The 20,592-nt window shown below is 29.8% G+C and overlaps 1 protein-coding gene across 1 annotated transcript in view; it reads right to left on the reverse strand.

Moving 5' to 3' along the window:
- The window catches only part of LOC100570755 (AF4/FMR2 family member 4), a 64,137-nt gene extending 48,138 nt beyond the window's left edge, over window positions 1–15,999 (reverse strand). Inside the window, exon 1 of the mRNA XM_003244920.4 lies at window positions 15,416–15,999. The gene's annotated coding sequence lies outside the window, so the exon portion shown is untranslated. The remainder of the gene's footprint in view (window positions 1–15,415) is intronic.
- Between the last annotated feature and the right edge of the window lie 4,593 nt (window positions 16,000–20,592).

A 20,592-nucleotide genomic window follows, 5' to 3' on the forward strand; every position in this document is an offset into this window, starting at 1 on the left:
ATATTATATTATAGTTTAAACAAGAACACGTTGAAAAAAAATGCACTCCGCCACCGCTATCACAAAGCCATAAATAAGACGTGAAATTGTGCGTGTGTTTTTACCTAATCATAAAAATCGCCATCAAACCATGAACAAATCATCGTGATCAGGATTTCACGCAGATTATTATTACCACTGTAACTCTTATTTTATATGCATTAAATAGCTCGTGGTAAAAGTAAGTAGGTAATTATTGTATAAATGTGCAATATGCACGGCAACTGTAAAGGTATACAACAACATTATAATAATGTAATTTAAAATACATGACATCGTAATCTTGAATATGAATAGGGCGAAGGTCACACGATGATAATACTATGCGTATTATTCAACTGTGATTTATGCGTGATTCGTACAACTGGCCTCTTTCGGAATCGTTTAATTTCCCTGCACTATTTTCAACACTCACAATTCATGTTTGTGCGTTGAAATCACTAAGTTCTTGGGGTAGAACGACGTGTGCGATATGTGACCGACTATATGGCCATTTGACCTCAATCAAGAATTACACTGAACAGTGGCTGATGAACGACCCAAATCCAAGAGGATACATCAATATTTCGGTCACTTCAAAATGCTGGAAAATAAATACGAAGGACACAATTGTCACAGATGACGACCTAAAATCTTTTAATCGTACGTGAGTATGCTTTTGGCCGTGACGTAAAATCATTTTTAAAAAAAACTAGTCTAATTTATTGCTTTCTCTTGACTAAAAAAAAAAAAAACAGCACACAGTGTGAACTATGCGATCAAAGTTTTTTCACCGTATTTAACCTGCTTATTTTTACAACCTAAAACGTGGAAAATTCTCCGTGCAACCTATTTTTTATTTTTTTTAATTACCTATCACCAAAAATTGTACACTGAGGAGTGTAATATGTAATTATTATTTATTGATACAATTACAAAGTTAAAACGCTTTAAATTTGTTTTTAATACAAAATATTTTTAATAAATATAGGTATTATATTATAAATGACTAATGTTTGATTCTAATCCAACCGTATAATTCATTAATAACATAAACACAGTGTTAAGCTAATAATACGTAATTTATCTGTTACTGTCGTAGTGAGTTTAAAGTATAGAACGTTATTTTATTTTTCAAAAGTGATATACCCCCCTATATTTATTACATTTGATTTGTCACCCATACAAATTTGACTACTCGACTCTGATAATATTGTATGATATTGTACTTATTATAATTGTAAGTGTTCAGAACTCATATACGATATGCATATTTAAATAACGTATGCTTATTAGTTATTGTTAATAATTATATAATGTTTAAAGATATTTTAATAACATGTTATAATCTATTACATAATATATTATTAATATTAATTTACATTATTTTTTTATAGTTATAAAAGAAACGTTAATATTTTCAAGCAAATAATTCATTCACTTTTATATCCATAAAACAATTAACCGCAAACTTATACCTATTTGTTTAGTTTCGTTTTCGTACTTCTACTTTTTTTCCTATACATTAAGTATACTGCAATATACGTATTTAAAAATACTATAAACTAACAACTAACGAGCTTTTGAGCTAAAAATTAAAAAATATGATAGGTTATAGTTATTTTTGGACTTGCCATATCATTATTACAATGTTTATTTATTTTAAACATATTAAAATATTTTAACAATACAAGGTAAGTATTTATAAAAATAAATCTATATTTTTGCTAATGAATCTATTATTTATACTGTTAAACGTCTACGTCATAATATTAATATAAAATTTAATATAAAAATAAAAATAGAACTATAAAAGTACACGAAATAAAATGTGACTATTGTACAACAAAATTTGTATTTAAATTATGCACCCAAAGCTATAATGGTATTTAATTAATATATTATTATTATATTACTACTATATTTTTGTAAATGTGAAAGTTTTATCCCCGATATAGTGATATATTATGCATATTTATAAACATAATGTTAATAGTATAATAATTTATGCGTTTCGCGGATGTGTGAATTAATTCACGATGCGCACTAATCTAGCTGATATAGAGTGGTAACCGTGTCGAAGAGAAATACAACATAAAGCCGTAAAGGTACATATTATTTTTCTTCTTTTTATATCCCTATATCCAACGCTTATAATATTCAAATCGATTTATCTGATTGAGTGAAACGAATACTATTTACTGTTGATTTCTTTAGAAACAATCGTCATTGTTTACAAAAATAAAAACTAATATGATTTTTTATCGACCTTGAAATACGGACTACTATACGCTGATAGGGAAGTTAAAATATAACTTCTACAGAAGACTGACAATTTATTGAAAAAAACTAAATACATAGGCATAAATTTAAAATTACACGGTTTAAAACGTATGTAAAAATTCTTAGGTATACTCGTATAGCTTTTTACCACATAAAAATTGCATAATGTAACAAATAAAAAACGGCCATTCGAATCGAATTTAATAAACATGCATACTGTGTGCTTTTTATCCCCCTCTCTCTTTTTTATATGGTATGTTTTAAGTAATGATTTACATATACATACTTACAACATAATATGTTAAGAGACAAAAATGATCATAACCTAGTAACATTGAAAATCACAATTGCATAACGCTATAAACAATACCGTTGTTAATATATTACAATTATATATAACTGTACATTTTAATAATCAATTATCGTGCGTCATTACCGTGATGATACACATTAAAATGACATATTTATACGGGATGCCTAACTCTACAAATTATTAATAATTAATATAAAATCATAGTTATTATTTTATAGTAATTTATAAATAATATAAAATATGAAATAAATGATGTGTTAAAATACAAAATAACATGAAACACTGTGGCATAAAATAAAACGAAAAAACTGCAGTTCAAAATTCAAATAACTAAGAAGCAGCACAAGATTTAATTCTCAAGATATATTATGGTCCATATCTACACGTATAGCAGATTACCTACATCAATAGATAAATATAATAAAGAAAATGTACAAAATTCACAATGTCATATGGCAGATCAATAAAGAAATACGAATCTAAAAAAAGTTCAAGAAACAGTACAATAGTACATAATACCTAACAATAATAATAAGATTATTTTAGAATAAATCACATACCTGGAAAAATAAAACCAATAAATTTTGCAACATAATATCTATCATCTTAAAACATTATCTTAGTAAATGGTTCAGACTTAAATACAACCAAAATCTAGAGGACACAGACGTACTATAACAAAAATGTAAATATACTTAAATTTATTAAAAACACAACACTTTACGGCCAGAATAAAAAAAATAATAATATTATGTATAAAGTATACATAATTAGTATCGTTAAATAATTGTTCTATAATATGTTTAAGTTGTATAAATATATGGAATATTAGACACTATAACAGAGATGCTCACTTTCAAAGGACATGTTAATATTTATTTTGTAGAAATATTTCTACAAGTTGGTACTTCGTGCTTAAATAATATTGTACTCGTATTATACATTATATTTGAACGGTTGAAAACATTTTTGACAAAAAAACAAAGTGACACATTTTCATGGTTTTAAAGTAACCCCAAAAGCAGACACGCGTGCTATAAATATTATATATACATAGATTTGAATTAGTCCGTATGAAAGTTTTCAAGTTATTATTCACAGTCGTATATCACTAAAATAATACGTACGACATACGTATTATAGTATGTGTACGGCGGCACATGGGTATACATCATATATTATAACCTATTCATTTCGTTATCGATGACAATGCAAAGGTAAACACTGCAGTTTTGAAATGAATAGTTATAACTATAGGTACATAAATATATATATATACCTATAATATTGCCAATAAATTTAATAAATGTATAAGTACTTTCTTTTTTTTTCGATTCATCACTAGCCGCGGCGACACTCGACAAGCGTGTTACACAATTTTGCACATTGCCCGCGCTCCGTAGTAGTACGTACACCGCGTAAATGTTATTACATAAAAACAGATGGTTTGCGATGATGGCAACGACGGTTGTCGGTTTTATTTTAAATTATACAAATATTGTCAGGTGTTGTTTTCAGTGTACTGCAGTCTACCAACCCACCTTCCGACAAATATAATATACACCATACAGAATGCCTCACCGAACTTGATATCCATTGACCATTATCTACCAAATTTACTAGGTACCCACCAGCAAACTATATATAATATGTAAACTCCCCTACCTAATACATTTAAATCTTCATCTATACTCAATGGAAATTAGTTATTTATCATTCTAAATATTTACATAAATTGGCTTTCCCAGATTTCGAGGAAACACAAAAACAAATGTTTTGATTTTATTATAATATTGTATGAGTATATTATAAGTAAGTATACCAAAAACTACATTGAGTTATTTTGAGTTATTGTAACTTATAATTTATAGTTGTAATTTTTTATATAATGTCTCAACAAAAATCATTAACTTTACTATACAAAGTTATTGATGGAGACAAACACTACGATGAGACACCCTATATAATATACTACAACAGATGAGCACCTATATACATATGAATATAAAAATGTACATTATATATTATATATGTATTATATGTTTGTGCAGACACCGACCTACAGCAGCGAATATCCAGTCTACGAGTATTGAGAAAACTGGAACTCGTGCGCAGCCCGTTTGTAGGCCTAGGTCATCCGGCCAATTGTGGTATCAAGTTCAAAGCAATATAATAATGCGTAGCCGACAGACAGCAGCGATAGCCGATGGCAGGATATGCAAATGTCCTCTCAGCAACTAAAAACAATGTTTCTCAAAACATTCGATTCTTATACCATATATACACAAGTACACTCCATAGACTACTCCCCGCGCTCTCGCCATACATTTTCCGAACTCTCGTTTAAAAATGCGTAAAATTGAACAACCCGGTTTTACAAGCAATTATTTTTATTCTTACGTCTGTGTGACCAGTAACGTATGATTTTACTATATACCATCGTTGTACATAACCGTGAATAGGTAAGTAAGGTATAGATAAGTAAGTATAGGTACTTGCTGCTATATTTTCCGCAAGCGAATAGCGTCCGTGTTTTTCTTTCTCGCTATAAATACAATCACTCAAGAAAAACATGATGTATTAGATCTGTATTTGTGTTTGTTTGTGTGTGTGTGTGTGTGTGTGTGTGTGTGTGTGTTTAGAATGTCAAAAGGAAGTCCATTACTTGATTCCATTATTTCATTACATATTAATGGTTTGTGTATACTATATAGAACATATTTAATCGGAAATTGCGTAAAAAAAATTACACGATATTACACGATGATATTTTGTATTATGCTTTTTTTTACACAATTCAATCATGCTCCAACGCAATACTAACATTTCTGTGTATACTTCACCGATAGGATTTAAACAGAAAGACCGGATATTGACGCAGGATCGTATCCGCTTGTACTTCTAACTTTGTGTATTTGCCACTATTTGGACACGTAATAAAATAAACAATAAGGAAATATAGCGCGCTGTTTGCACAAAATATAAAAACATCGATGCTCATGGCACATTGAGAAGTATAAATTCTGTATAAATAAATAAAACATGGATATTCTATATTCATGTAACTCGAAGACAGCTAAGAGAGAGAGAGAGAGAGAGAGAGAGAGCATATTTTAGATAAATAAATTTTTTTTTAAATCTAATTAGCTATGTTGAGTCGACATTAATTAATATTTAAAAGTAGCGTTCTAAGGATTTCGAGGGTCGTAGATCTATCACAATAACAATAAAATTTAGATAAGTTAAATCTCAAAAATAAATTATTTTTATTAAGTCTCATAAAACTTATTAAAAAAAAATTTAAAAAAAATGTATCATTTATAAAAGTAAGTACTTACCTAGATAGGTTATAATAATATTTCTTGATTTTTGAGACATCAAGAACTTTTTCGGAACCAATAATCAAAATTTCATGAATATTCAACAATGCGTTTACCTATTATGACAGTTATGCTAGGATTGTTACCTATAGTAAGTGCATGAACAATTTTAAAACACTCCAATATAAAAATCACTAGTTATTTGGGATTATAAAAAAAGAACATGAAGAGATCTATCCCTTACCTCTCTCCATCACGAGACCGTCCAAGAGTCATAAATGAGAATAGTTGTTTAACTCGTCATTCTTAATGTAGGTATAATATAGAAGGAATTATAAATATATATTATGTATAAATCTATAAGACAGGATTGTCCAACATTCTATATAATACTTAAAGAAAAATAAACATAAAAATGTATATTTTTTAACTAAGCTCACCTTATTTTTATACTTAAATTATGCATATATTCAAATTATGATTTTAGAATTTTTAAATTCACTTGTAGACCATATTTTCGAATCTTTGAAATTTTTTGTACCACTTAAGAATTATAATCTTGTGACACTACAATCCTCTCTTTTTCATTTTTAATAATTAAACAGATATTATTTTTGAGAATTTTAATGTGCCTAACTAAATCAAGATTGAAGGGAGTAGGTAGTTTTTGAGTTATAAAACTTTGTGTACTCAGGATAATAATTAATATGTAGATACGGGGGCTTAGACAATTTGAAAAAGCTAGTATAGGTAATTACTATTGATTTATTAATATACGTAAATAATTGAAAAAAATATCCAAGAAAAATAAATTCTACATCTAATAGGTATTACATACTATTATAGTTTTTAGTCATTAGTTAGGTATTATTATTTTTATAAAACTATTTTTAAGTTTATTATCCTTAATATAAACATTTTAACAACTCAGAAACTACTCATTGGAATTTTTATTTAGAAACATAACTATTTTTAAGAAAACCATCCACTAAAATAATTTTTGAATAAGAAAGGGTGGGTTTTCATTTGAAAAATAAAAGTTTGAATCGCCAAAGTACATTCCTTAAATAATAGTTACAACAAATATCAGAAATGTAAAAATATGGTCTTTAGATACATTTAAAAATTCTATAAATCAGATTTTAAATAAACGTACTATAAGGGCCAGTTGTACAGTCTGTGATTAAAGTTAATCACAGTTTAACCGGCCGAATTTGGCCGGTTAAATATCTGTTATCAGCTGATTAAGCGTAATCGGAGTTTAATCACGGACTGTACAACTGGCCCTAAAAGGGGAAAATGGAGGTGAGCATGCTTAAAAAGTCACCTTGTATATTAATTTATTTATGCATACCTATATATTACAAACGTTCAAATTAATTTAGTTGAATTGTAAATAAAAACTCTATGCAGTGAATCTTTAACAAAAATATATATATACTTCAATATGCGTACCAGTTTTAATTTTTTCTAAATTCCATTAAAAAAATTATATCTTCAAAAACGCATATCTATACCCTTCATAACTATACATGTCTGTAATTCAAACCAATTTTAATACTTTGTAAACTTTAAAATAATATATCAGGTATCTATAGGTATCCACTAAAATTTAACAACTTATTGTTAACTGAGCTCTTTATTGTCTCAAAAATACAAATATTAAAAAACAAAGCATTCGAAAGTTATTTAACATAAGTGTTTAAGAAGCCTTGAATATCAAAACAAAAACCCTATATTTGTTAAAAGTGTGTGCGAGTTACGTACGTTAATAAAAACAAACAATATATATATAATATATACCTACATTCAAATAAAGTCAATTTTGTTATTTGTAGATTATTACTAGAAGAATACTAAATAAACAGGACCGAAATAAAGTGTGAAATTTGAAACGTATTAAAATCACATCTACACAGATAATTGATCATAAATCATTGGAAAGCGATTTTTAGAGCTTAACATGTATCATATAAAATATGTTATCAATAATATTCTTGGGCACATCGAACCCGATTTCATTTTTCATTATTCCGAAACAATAAGAGATAAACATATATTTTATGTTTTGTTTAATGCATTAATACATTTGATATTATACTTATGAGCAATAAGGTCCTATACGTAAATGCAGTTGATTAAATTCTAAAACTACTTCTTAATAATAATTTAATATCAATCTATGTGGACGTAGAACTGCTTGCGTCATACAGCGAAATTCGAGGCGAAATTAAACCAATGTGTCCTCATAATTCAACTTTTGTCTGTGGATAATATAATACTATTATCACTTTTATAATATTGTTATTATCATTAATAATATCATAGTGTAGAAACTAGAGAGAATGAACCGTATGAATTACTGGACATTCTCTAAAACACGTCCGACAAGAAGGCGACAGATTATTGTTTTTTTTACGTGTCTCGCTGCAGTAATTTCACAGTGTACCTATAACAGCTAGCCAACGAAAGAGAAAGTGATGATGATTTAGCTGGTAAGCTGTGTAAACGCACTTTTTAGTGTAATTTCAGTATGTATAATACACATATACATAATTATATTGGTCACAACGCATCATTATTTTGAATGTTCTTCGGATGTCTTCGAATTCTATAGTTTTTTATCGTGTTTATCGTTCCGGGTAGGTCATAAAGAATTCACCGGTCCAGACAATCAAAGGACACGTGGGTCAGTAAATAAAAAATAATAATAATAATAGCGACGTGTGTCCGAACCCGGATCAGTATTTATATGTATATTATGTATATTATGTACGTAGGCCGGTAACAACATCAACACACGTGAAAATAATAATCTGATAACTCGGAAAAAAAATAAACTATACATGTACTATGTACGTAAAAATAACACCGTGACCCTACGGAACGTTGAGTTTCAAAGTCAGGGTTTCAATTATATTGGAGTTCCGACGAAATCCATTTCATGCTGGCACGATAGTTTAAATTGTTATCTTGAAGATGCGCTGATTGTCCGACGAAATTAATTTTACACATTATCCTTGATTATGTTTCTCGTAATAGGTTATCTTTAAGATCCAAGTTATATATATATATATATATATCAATAGGAATTTAAAGTAGTTCCAGACTTCTGTAGTTTCAATTTAAAATCTATTTTGTACAAGTTCGAAAACAACCAATAGATGATTTTTTTTTTAATAAAGTCGTTAAAGAAGGTCGAAGTATTCATATTAATGCCCAGGTATATGAAATGAAGGATTTGTTTAAATGGTTTTTCACGGATTAATGTAGGTATAGAAATAAAATAAAAGTTTAATTTCTTATTTTTATAATTCATGGGAATTAAAAATATAAAATATGTCCCTGAACTTGACCATTTAGAGAATTCTTTGCATTTTTTTTTTTTATTATGTATTCAAATAAGAAATTAACAGAGCCTAACATTTTTTTCTTATCTGAATCCACGAGAAAAACTTAAAATAATTATATGAGTAAAAATATACAACATTTTAAATTGTACCTATTCAATATCTAAACTAAGATAATATTAAATATATTATACATTTTACATTAACAATGATAATATATTATCACACTATAAAAAAATAAAACATGTTATTATAAAATCATACAACTTCCTTTTCGGCATATAATTCACAAGTTGACATAAGTATGCATTTCAGAATGAATAGAAATATTAAATTTAAAAGACTTGTGAACTCAATTTTTCTGTACGTTTAGTAAGTTTTCACTTTCGAGATGTAACTGAACAAGTCACTGTATTGGGGTGTTCAATTTGAATTCAATAGTAAATTCAAAGATAAATTGTATTATGTATAATGTATTATATTTTGTATTAATAATTAAATAATTTTATACAAAAAACTATTCTGATTTCTGAGAAAAAGAGACGGATGGATCAACATTTATTTCTGAGGATAATTTATGTCATTCGTATTAGTGTATGACAGTTGTATTTTTCTTAATTTGATAAGTTTATCTGATATTTGCGACAACATTGCATTATTACTACTAAAACTTTAAAGCCATTACCAACTTGCCGTAATATGGTGTGAACAAATGCATAATATAAATAAAATTCTAAATTGTTGTAAATGTCATTTTGTATATAAAATATTAGTATATATAAGTTATGTCGGAAAGTTTCAAGTCTGTATGGTAAATACAACAAAATAACTAAAATGTATTAAGGAAAAACATTATTTTTCGTTTATAGGTATACAGTTTCATTAAAATTTTAACATCACTCTTTTTAAGAAAAAAAATTGTGCATTTTAGATTCGAGTAGAGCGATGAAGGTATTGATTTTACAATGATGTATCGTTTTTTTTTTGTATATGTGTACAAGTCTTATAGTACAAAAATGCTTTGAATGTCAACTTCAATATTTTTCTGGTATGGATTCTAAGTGAATTTGATTGGGTAATAATTATTATAAATTCCAAATACTTTTTAAAATAATCGGGAAAAACAAAAAAACAATTACGAAAAAGTGGAAATTAAACATAAAATTAGTGATAGAAAAAAATCGAATTTCTTATTTTGTCGTACTTTAAAAACGAATGAATGTAATATAAGCTTGACATTTTCATAAATGTTTATAAATAGCATTTTCTACACAAAATATTTTGACTGTTTTTGAATATTTTATATCATCGATTTTTTTTTTTAGTTTTATTCTAAATATCGGTCAAAAATAAGATCGTTAGGTCAAAAATCTTGAAAATTTAATAAAAGGTTCCTCATAGGTAATTCATACAGAAACTAAAAACAAAAAAGTTATATAAACTATTTATTTTTTTAAAGACATTTTAAGTTATAATAACTCGTCAATGAAAAAGATAGTTTTTTTTTATGTTAAATCAAATCACGTGTAAAATATATGCGTTACAATTTTTAACTGGCATCAAAAAATCTTACTTATGATGATTGCGTATTAATATGTATTTTGATGTTTATAGAACTTTCTTAGATCTTAGAGTTATCAAATTTTACTACCACCTATTTTTATTTTATGTATACTAATGCCATTAAAATGTATTCAAAGCTTATTGAATAATATATATATGTGTTATAGTATGAGCTAACTTTATGATATTGATGATAATTTGATGAATGAAGGTATAATAAATGGTAATTTTTATTATGCACATGTTTCGTATTTATAGGACATATATTCCAATAGTCTTTTTAAAATATAAATATAACTGTTTTTTGTATGATAGTAAAAACCTCGGTAAAAACGTATACCTATAGGCTAGTAAATCTCTTAAGATCTATATAATTGTACCCACTAAAAAGATTTTTATCTTTGTCTTAAAAAATACTTTTCCCATTAGATTATATGAGTTAATTTCAATATTTATAAAATATTATTGTATAGTAAGAAACTTAAAATGTGTTTTCTAGTTTAGAAAAAAAACATATACATTTTATAATTTTTTGGTTGGATAATAATGTAGTGAATAATTATAACCGCGATTATAGCGAAGTGATGTATTACACTAAGTATTTAGTACATTAAATATTTTATTATGTAACTACAATAGCAATGACATTAAGCTATAAATTATATTATTTTGAATTTAATGTTTTTTTTAACTAAGTTGAATTTTATAACATTTTTTTCTAACCGTTAAAATTATCTGTTTAATAGGTACCTTTTACTATCTATTATTATCTATACATAGTTAATTCCATATTAAATCTTATTCAGAACTATTTTCTAAACGAATTACTTGAAATATTTATATTTTATAACGTTTTTTGAATATGGGCATCTGCCAAACATATTTATCTTGTCACATCCATCAAGGCATAACTTTATACTTAAATGGAGAATTCAAACTTTGAAACACCGTCTAGGTTATTGCGGTCGAGGTGTACCTACACTGCAACCTACCGACTACAACATTAAAACCCAAATTGAGCTATTCTTCAACCAATATAACATATATTATAGGTTATAACTTATAATAATGTATTATGTACTTTACTATATACCTACATTAAGCTGCAAGCTCGACTGAAGTGTAGGACAAACGGATAACCGTCATTACAAGAGTGTATATTATTACTTACGGACTAGGAGTCTTTAAAATTAATTTTTCATTTAAAACATAAACACATACGCCAACCAGCAACAGTTAACATCATTGGGTTAACGTTCCTTCACTCATGGCGACAGCAGTCTCGTTTTACTCGTATAGTCGTTAAGTAGCTATATTATAGTCGTTCATTCGTAATAGTTAAAAAAAAAAACCAGCCGCTACCGTTACCACTACACCACCTTCCGAATATTACCGTCGACTATATTATTATTATAACATATTACGATAAACATAATATTATTATATTTGCGTTGATCATTTTGGGCCTATAAGAAATAGGTATACACGTGTATGGGTACATCGATCGCTCGGCAAGTGAAACGAATAAGAGGGGAGACCATGCATAAACTCGTGTATATACATATATAATACATTATACACATAATATAATATTGGCGCCATGTCTACAGAAAAGATAAAAACAACTTAAGTTGCGCAATTGCCTACGGGCAGTTTAATAACGCTTTTGCTCTTCGGCAATAAAACGTATATAATATGGTAATTGCCCTAGGATTGTATACGAACGAAAAAACAGCGCTAGTAAATCAAGGGTGAAAACTCAAGAGAAAAAGGGTTATATTGGAGGGAAAAATTATTATTTTTTTGACCGCCTGTATCCGTAAACATCAGATAATCAATTTTAGTCGTGTTATCGTCGGTCATGTGCGACCGGTCAGACGCCGTGTGATATTATATAGTGATAATCCTGTTTGGCGCCAAATTCCAGTGAGTATATTTCAACTGCAGCGGTTCTAATGCAATTCAGTCACAAGCCATGATTACAACACTAACAGCGAACGAACAATTAATAATTAAAACCCGATATAATTAAGATTCTCGACAAGATCATAATTAATATTATCGAATCAAGTATATAGGTACGTGCAATTTTCGACAAGATTCTAAAAAATCGCCTTGTATGCAGAATTTCTTTATAACATAGTTATGATGGTAGGTATCTACTAATATCTACTTGATTATATTATATTATAGTATATCAGTATTCAGTATATGTACCTACAACTAACATAATAGGTCTATGATTTTATAAATTTCCTACTCGTATTCCGTGTACTTATAAAATATATAAAATTATAAAATCATTTTAACATTTTTAACACAAACCCATTGTTAAATAACTAAAATAAATAGTAACTTAATTAATATATGGGTATAATATTTTACGAATCACCGTTTAAAAATCTAGGAAAGTACAATCATCAAAAAAAGGGTTAATAATTTATAAAATACACAGACATTCTTATCTATTATAGGTATCCAATTTGTACTTAAAATTTAAAATATTTTTATTTATTAAACAGTTTAGTCCTTGGATTTAAACAAAAAATTGGACAATGTCCATGTACTTAAATAATATAACAAAATATAGGTATATTTTCGTTTAAACTATAATAATTTTAATTTGTTTGAAATATTCATCATAGGTTTGTTTTTTTAGTAAGAATTGTATGATATACATGTAAAATAATCGAAATAAACAGCAGTTCGGGTGCAATCCCAAATTTAAATGAAGGTCTCCACGGTCAGTTCATTTCATAGACAGGTGGAACCTTGACTTCAGATACACCAGCATTTATATTTTTAGTTTAGAAATACATAACACATAGGGACAATTTTTCTTTTTTATTAATATTTTACGATGATATACCTATCTATAAGTATATTTTCTTCGTATAAATAAATAATAATTAATTAATTAAAACAACATAAGCTTGAATAAGTTTATAGTAACCCGAAAATACTGAGTAAATAGGTGGGCACCCCTATAAATATATTATTTATACCTACTTTATAACATAGATGCAATTTAACATCAAGTATCAAGATAAAAACGATTTCAGCACACAATTTTTTTTTAACAAGTTATGCTACTATAGTCTATAATATTATTACCTACCTATTATAGTCTATTATATCGGAATATTTTATCATTTTTGAACATTTAATAAGATTCATTTCTAATTTACCTATTATGTTTATGTTAGTCATTTTTTTACTTGTTGTATTAACAAATACAAATAATACATTATATAAGAGTAATAATTGAAATAAATCGTCCATTCTAGGCAGTCATATGTATAGGAAATAAGCATATTATATTATAATGTACAATTTATTGAAATAGTTATATATTATAAATTCCTAATTTGGTTAGATTAAGTCCATTTGGTAGACGAAAAATAACTATATTGTCTGTTATAATATTGTCATTACGCTATACCTAGGTACATTATAATTCTTAATATTATACTTGAATATTTGGACGATAATAATTATAAAGGTCTCTGAAGGTTAAAAAAATCGCCCTACAAACCATGTCGCACGATCGATTTGACGTTATTAATAATTCATTAAAAACCAAACGTAAAATCGGAACAATGACTAGTTGTTTTTCGCGTAGTATATATTGTCGTCGTAGACAATATTATTTTAAACGTGTCCTGCGATGCGTGCAGCGGTGTCTCGACGTAGTGTTATATTATTATTATGGTCGTTTACATGTGTTGAAATAAAAAGAGAAGTGTATAGCTGGTAGGTTGGTCTATAATATACAACGACTGAATGACGTACACTTGCACCGGTGCAGTTTTTCATAAAAATCGCGTTTCCCAATTAAATCGGCCTTACAAAATAATTATTGCGTCTCTGGCAGAACGTTTTTCGAAACATAGGTAATAGGTAGTGCAATCGAACATAAAACCAGTTTCGAAAAATCGCGTCGCTGGCAAAAGCTTTTAACTTCCCCTGTCACGCGACCTTAACACTTTGATGTTCTGTTTCCTATAATATAATAGAAAAACCGGCGGAATGATATATCCGGTTTGTCGACGATGAATCGACAATAAAACCCGCCAAAACGCAACACACGCGGTTATATTCAGTGACAAAATATCAAATGGACAAAAATCGTACAAAGTCGACTGGAAGATAAAAAATTACTTCTCGAGGACATTGGATATTAATAATCGTACTAAAAATATTTTCAGAAAACAATTTTCTCCCCTCGAATTTACCTCCTACTTACCGACGAAAAAGGTCACCGGCCCCCGAGTTGAAATTTAGTTTAATTCTCATTGTCGGCGACTTAATATATTCCGAGTACCTACCTATTTATTATAATAATAACCCCGATAATAACAATGATAGGTACCTAACTACCCAACTACGATAATAATATTATTATGTAATAACATGATATCATAACGTATCTGCCTATTTATTATACCATTGATTATAAATACTATTTAAAATCAATGATTATACTAATCATAATATTATTTTATTTAATAATATATTAATACACTCTACAATGGCGGTAGCTTTATTAAGTATAATGAAAAACTCACGTTTCTTCGACGGGGTGTATGGCTTGTCCTGAGCACCGAGTGCAATTGTCGTATTATCCAAAACGTCGACAGGTAAGTGCACCGAACGAGTAATGGAAACAACGACAACGCGGATGAACGTATAGATAAATAACGATCGCCGCGGACGCAGTCGATAATATTATTTCGCACCGTCGACTGACCGCCGATTCGTCAGAGGGGTGGATAACCGATAAGAACCGGTTGAACTTTTTCGGCAATCGATAAATTAAAAATACTATCGTTCTATATTATTATCCGTGGTGTCTGTGATCGCGACTGACGTTTGGAAAACCGTCGTACTACGGGCACGTTTGAAATTCGAATCGATAACCCGCGTGGGCACGAAACCAGAAAGACTAAATGAACGGAGCACTGCGCGCGAAAAATTCTCTCGGTCGACAAGCCCTGTGAGAGGGACAAAATATTCTAATTACGATTTATTATAATATTATATCACACAGTAAACGATATTATATGGGCAGTGCGTGCGTGCGCGCGCGTGTTCGAACCAGCCGGTCGCGATACGTATCGGTGTGCGCACTGACTGTCGTCTGCGTGCGTGTGTGCGTCGGCCGGCGAGCGAACGTTTTGGCCGGAAGGTCAGCTGATTAGAAAGAAAGTACCTGCCGCCGCAGTGGTGGGAGTCACGCGACGTCGAACGAGTACCGCTGTGCGCGTATAAAATTATTATTTATTATATTATTATTATATATTTTATTGCTATGGTACGTCTACATTTAGTGAAATGTTATTATTATTGTTATATTGTTTGTTATTGTTATTATATGCTATATTGGGCATAAGAGCTTCCCCCCCGCCGGTGGATTCGTACGCGTTTGCATATTTTTTTCCGGTCCATCTGCAATTTTCCAAGCGAGCACGTTGTTCGTTTGACGGCCGCCGGGCCGCAACGTCAAGCGAATTTTATTCAAAACACAAATTCAAAATACGCGGTATTTTATTTTATCGAATTTATAGCGTGGGCCGCAGGAATCATACGTACCTACGTATTGTAGAATTATAGACTATAATAGTATTCATTAAAGTAAACGTGGTAAACGTGGCCTAAATAACAGGACCTACCCTATACGCGGGTATGTTTATACACAGTCTTTGTATGAAATCCGTGCTTATAGACTACTAGACGTATTACGATTTTACACAAATTTGTTTTTCGTGCCAACTGCGGTAAGTGCGGTAACTCACGGTTTGCATCTATCCACCGAATTCACACTCTACCCAATTATTTTTAGGGTTGTCGGCTTCACTTCATACAAAACCGGTAGCCGCTGCAGATCTAATATAAATTTTAAAATTTGGCTCATCCATCATAAATAAACGGATACTTGATAATTTCTTCGCTGCACGAAAAATCATTAAATCATAGATGTGCTTCTGTGAGTACTTGTAGTAGATAGGTATTCATGATTCAATGTTTTTCCGTGCATGCTAAGCACGCTAGCGAAAACCTAACGAAGCTCGATAGTCGCTATAGCTTATTTTTGTCGTTATGTGAACCGTAAATGGGCCATGGAATAAAGATATGGAATTTTTTCCGCAGAAAAAAGTTCAAATAAGTTACGTATTAAACTAATCAATTTTTTATGTAAACCCGTGTAAGTATTTGAAATTATAATGTCATTACAAATTAAACCTATAAGATGTGATCGAAGATCCAACAGCTAGTACGAGCACCAAGTTTCAACTTACCACGTGCCCTATGAACTAACCCAAGGCCTAAGCCATATTAGAATTTAGAACCGGGGAGGGAAAGTGCAACTCTCTACTACAAAATGGTGGAGGGGTGGTAGATTCTTCTGTATGTAGCTATGGGCAAGAACAAACCCATCAGACATTCAGACACATGGTCGAAGATAGCTCACTAATGAAATTAATGGGGGCATCGAGGTACCTAATCCACTCAACCAGCGCGGATGCTATCGAATAGATGGGAAACTTATATGTTCGCATGTGATCATAAGAGAAGATATGGAAATCATAAGTTATCAAAGTCTACAATCGATAACCAAATTTAATAATTATACAAATTAATTTTACCTTTTTACATATTCTACTTAGGTATATTATTTACATTTATTTATTTATTTATGTTTATGTTTATGTTTATATTTTATGTTATTATTTACTACCTATTGATTTACCTTTTTATATCAATGTTATTTTATATGTATGTACTTTCCAGAGCTATATGCTAAAAAAATTTCGGTGTCTATCTTTATGATAAAACTACTTCGAAACCTAATATCACTAAAAATATAAGCAACATTGTAATGTATGTTCACTGATGATTATTGAAAAATATAAATATTAGTCCTAGCCAGTAGGTTAGTATACTTACTAATTACTACAATCTATTACTAACCTAATTATATGTTTATACTTGATATGATGCAACCAATTGCAGGTTTGTTGATAGTGTGATAACTGAGTATTGATAAGTTTCGTACAATGAATATAAATATACACTAATATCATAGGTCTTTTACTTATAGACCGACCCATCCTATACCAAAATATTGATAGTCGCGAGCCAACATGGCGCAGTGATGCAGCCCATTTGGCCGTTTAGTATAAATATATAATTATGATTTATGAATATATTATTATATTACATTTATTCTGTACCGTATCAGAGTAACTCAGTAACCGAAAAGCGCCAACTATCTTGACTCGGTGGAAACGTGAAGAGAGATTGTCTATTAATAAAAGGTCTATGACTAATGTCATTGATTATGAATAATGATTATTATAATATTATTATTCATAATCAATGCTAATATACTAAAATGTATTATGTAGTAGTAGTGGTTCATTCATTTTATATTATTACTACCTATGGTGGAAAACTTTTATGCGTAACGTACTAATATGCACATTATGTCAAATCATAAAATATAAATTAATAATTAAATATTAAGAATAATAATAATATTAGTGACTGATATTATGTATCTTATTATAGTTACCTTAATACGCCGCCTATCTTCAGGAAAAATAGTAACGATGGCTCTCATATGTTTTGCCGGAATGTCGTTGCACTGCACACTACTATATAACACTTGCAGACGTCTTTGAAAAATGATTTAATCTAAAAATGTTTCAAAATTCAGAAGGCCTTACGAACGTGATGAAAACGGTCGGTTGCGACGGTTTCACCTTTCCTTGGAAGTAAGATTGAACATTGACTTGACGGGGAATATCGCGTACACAAGGAGTGCATTAGATAATAAAAACGTGGATACGACACTTATCAGCAGTGATCACTGATTAATGGTTCCAATTGAGGTAAAATAAGTGTAATATACCAATGTCGAGTATTAACTTTCAATATATACATAATCATATTACACAAACATTTAAACAAACGGCCTCAATGTATTATCACTTCACAACTACAAAAATATTGTATTGGACTCATCTGTGATGTCCCATCCATGCTTTTATTATCTATGAGCGAGCGGCTATCGCAAGAGGTTACCACGCGTGGCTGAATAAGGTGAGGCAAACCAACGGTTCACACGTGTAACCGCAAAAGTCATGGCGGAAATAATTGTCGTGGATAGCGATGCAAAAACGTTTGGTGACAAGATTCTCGGCTGGAAGGTCATCGCACTACCCCTATACGTATTCGTATATACCAATTTATTTTAGAAACATTCGAAAACTTAGGACAAAAAAACGATATTTTGTTCGACTGAAAACGTGACGGTCAATCTCTCAATAGCACTTGTCGTACATGGATGGCGGTCGCATAGTTCGAGTTGGTTTATACCGGTAATTTCAGGCGACCTTATATCACGAATTTAAAACTTCACTGGGTTTTGCGAACACGCGACGGTTGCGATGGTCGGCATGTCACACAAGTTTGGTCACGAATAAAAAGAGCTTTTAAACGGATCTGGTGCGATATCACTGCATCAGCATTTATCAATTTTTATGATTTAGCGATACGTATGATTATATTAATTATGAATCTCCGAAACTCGTAGTTTCCATATTAATTTTATTTAGAATACAATACTTCTATACCTATTTTGTTATGATACCTGTAATATGTAGGTAATATTATGCAGAGTTACCGTAGACACTGTGACTGACAGTAAATTTCATAGTCATTCGCGGTTAGTGGTAACACATTAGCGAATACTGCAGTAGTTACTAAAGGTACTTAATATATACAATACAGATCATCGACCGTCGTGAGCTGCCAAGATTATGACGTTTCGGGCTACGCATCAAGGTAAGACGCACATTAGTCACCAGCTATAGAATATTATTTACTGGAGGATATTACACCTTGGAGGGGATATTATAAACTATAATAGGTATGGGCTTTGTGCGTAAAAAAATCCATATATCCTGCATCAAATTGTTAATTGCACCACCGGCCGTATAGTTGAGTGACACGGACCAGTGGTAGGTATGGTGTAGCTGGCAAAGTAATTTCCCCACAGTGTGGCTGTAGCGCGACGATCACGATGAAAAAATATCCTTACAGATACTGTCTAGTCACGAAGTTGAGACAAACATACAGTCTGTAAATAACATTGAAATATATCAGTTTACACACCAACGACGACAATAATATGTTATCGTCCTACGAACTCTAGACCTACGACAAAATACACCGACCATATTGTTATATTGTTTTATATATATGCGCCCCTGTGAAATGCACTATAAAAGGTAAGTATAAGTATATTATACTATTATAATGACTAGAGATAATGACAAATATTTTAATAGAGATCGAATAAGCATTTTTATCATTAGTGAAATGGTGAATCATCATCAACTGATTGGTTCACAGTGCCCGTTGGTTTTTTTAAGCCATTATATTTTGTACTTCGAACGAAACCGAGCGCGTTTAAGTAAACATAATAGGCTTGAGGTTTTTTTTCTCGAAAAACCATGTCCCACACTCTCACCGTTTAATAATTTTGCTTTTATCATTGAAACGATATAAACACCTGTCAACAAAAGAACGTATTTCAAACGAACTACTAACGAATTAAATAGTGCCAATTGTTTCGTTACATTTAAATAAATACAAAAATAGAATAAAAACGATAATTAAAAAATGACAATATTATGTACTATTACTTTTCCCAGTATTAATAAATTGATAAAACTTC

Source organism: Acyrthosiphon pisum, chromosome A1 (genome assembly GCF_005508785.2).
Source record: "Acyrthosiphon pisum isolate AL4f chromosome A1, pea_aphid_22Mar2018_4r6ur, whole genome shotgun sequence".
In the NCBI taxonomy this organism is placed as follows: domain Eukaryota; kingdom Metazoa; phylum Arthropoda; class Insecta; order Hemiptera; family Aphididae; genus Acyrthosiphon; species Acyrthosiphon pisum.